At 55.8% G+C, this 2,378-nt stretch overlaps 1 long non-coding RNA gene across 1 annotated transcript; it reads left to right on the top strand.

Moving 5' to 3' along the window:
* Positions 1 to 641: 641 nt before the first annotated feature.
* LOC146753961 (uncharacterized) lies at positions 642 to 2,378 on the top strand. The gene is made up of 2 exons (XR_014939165.1): positions 642 to 850; positions 969 to 2,378. It is a non-coding gene; the product is annotated as an uncharacterized LOC146753961 (long non-coding RNA).

Genomic DNA, 2,378 nt, shown 5'->3' with positions numbered 1-2,378 from the left:
CACAAGACTCCCTTTGATGCCTTGGTCTCTGACTGTCACCCTTAGGCTGTCGACTTGCTCATGACTGCTCTTTAGGGACACCTCTTTATCTTCTATTCCCTTCCTGATGGAGACAGAAACACCCCCTCCCCCCACTCCCCACTACGACCAGAAGGGAGGTTGTAGCAAGGTGAGGGTTGGCCTCTTCTCCCAGGTAGCAGCAACACGATGAGAAGGAACAGCCCTAAACTGCACCAAAGGAGGTCCAGGTTGGATGCGGGAAAATGTATTCTTTGAAAGAATGGCGAAGATCAAGAATGGCACTGGAACAGGCTGGGCCACACAGGGAGGTGCTGGAGTCACCATCCCTGGGGTGTTCAAGAAATGTGTAGATGTGTCTCTTGGGGATATGGTTTGTTGGCCTTGGTAGTGATGGGGTGGCAGTTGGGAAGTTGCATGCAGGGCAACATAAGATATGCAGGAGAAATCCTTGGGAAACGTGGAGATGAAATGGAAGAGATTAGGCTACTGGGAAGACAAATCAGTGGCAGATGGACCTCAACTGCTGCCATCTCAGAGGAGCCCTCATAACAGTGGTGGGTGGACAGCAGGAGGCAGAGTGCCCCACCCAGGCTCCATCTCACAATGTGTCACAGTTCCGGGGTGGGTAGGCAGCTCTGTGATGTCAACACAGTTGGACTCAGTTCTGAGTTCAGAGCGGTGGTCTCACCTCTGCTGTTGCGGTCACGACCGGCGTTTAGCAATGGTTGTTGGCAGCTCTCTCTTTATCCTTGTTACCCTTGTCCTTCTTTACGGCCTCATGTTTTTGGTGGCCGGAATCTTCTTGTTCACCGTGAACCAAAACATACAGGTAGGAGAGATTTGAGAGAGGGGCAGACTAGTGGCTAGGGGACTTGTGCTGGGTGAGTCAGGGCAGGGTCTGTGGGACCCCTCAGGAGTGTAACTGTGCCATGTCCGCGTGCCCACAGGCTGGCAGACGACGCTTGCGGTGGAGGAGATGGTGGCAGAGAGCAGTGGCACCAGAGCCAGGTGAGTCCTCTGAGGGTCAGCCTGAGCCCCAGGCTTGCCCAGGAGTATCCATCCCCAGGCAGGCCGGGCCCAGCCTCAGGGAGCAACTGAGCCATGGCTCAGAACCTGGTACAGTGCATCCTGGCCAGATGAGCCCAGGGCATGGGCATCCGATCCTGCCTGGGCCGTGGTGGGTGCATGCTCAGGGCTGGGCCGGGCCTTGTGGCGGGGCAGAGCTGCGGGTGATGAGGGGCAGGAGCCAGTCTGCGGTAACAGATGTGGCGGGCTACCTAAGGCCTGCAGGCCGTGGATTGGACATGCCTGGCCCAGAGCATCCCCAGAGCCCCCGGCCCAGCATGGCTCAGGGCCTCCCCCTGTTTTGCAGGTGCTGAGAGACAGGCAGCCACCAAGCAGAGCAGCCCTTGGCGTGAACTATTGCGCCCCTGCCGTAAGGCGGACCAGAGGCTGTCAGGGCTGCCTGGCTGCCAGCCTGGCACAGCCAAAGTAGCGCTGCTAAAGGACAGCTACACTCAAACGGACATCACAGGCCTGTGTGTAGCTGACACTAAATGTATCAGATGCCAGAGACACAGTGCAGTGGCTACCGTCATCTCAAAACTGTGTCTCAGTCAGGCACGATCCAGGAAGATCTCCATGCACATAGCCAGAAAATGCCTGGAGATAAAGCTTCGATTCTTCCCTGTGAGAGTGAGGAAGTCCATAGAACTGCTGCAACGTTTACAGCAAACACAGGGTGCCCCAGACTGCACACTCAAGAAGAAGTACCCCCACGATCGTGACCGGATCAGGCGTGCGGCCAGGGCACCAGGATCCCGCCCGATTCCCACCTACTTCCATAGCCGGGAGGCTTTGTTCCTGTCCGAGGAGGAGCGTGAGAAACTGGAGCTGCACATCCGCGCCAAAAAGCTGGAGTGTCTGTGGTTCCGCCTCCCTCGTTCTCGTACCCGGCATCCATCAGAGTCTTCGGAGACAGAGTCCACCTGCACATATGTGACTGCACCATCTGAGGACTGGACCAAGGAAGATTGTACTGAGGCAGGCCCCAAAAGACACAGGTGGTGGCCCTGGTGGAAGACGTGCCCGAGGGGACTCAAGAGGGTCTGGAGCACCCATGCAGAGTGCAGCAGCCCCCCACCTGCCAGTTTAACATCGTAGGGGAAGATGTAACCATGAACAAGTCAGCAAAGAGCTTATCAGACTGTTTGGTACACCTTATCGCTGTGAAGACCTGGAAGACCAGAGCATGAGACAAAGGGCAAGCATTGTCTGTTTGCATCCAAATGTGGACAGCAGGATCTTTTGATATGCACTGTTAATTCTGTTACTTTCAATAAAGCTTTCATCCTTTA

This window comes from Coturnix japonica, chromosome Z (assembly GCF_054131305.1).
Source record: "Coturnix japonica strain WE chromosome Z, WE-NBRP24, whole genome shotgun sequence".
NCBI classification, from domain to species: domain Eukaryota; kingdom Metazoa; phylum Chordata; class Aves; order Galliformes; family Phasianidae; genus Coturnix; species Coturnix japonica.
This window is presented reverse-complemented; position numbering and strand designations above follow the sequence as displayed.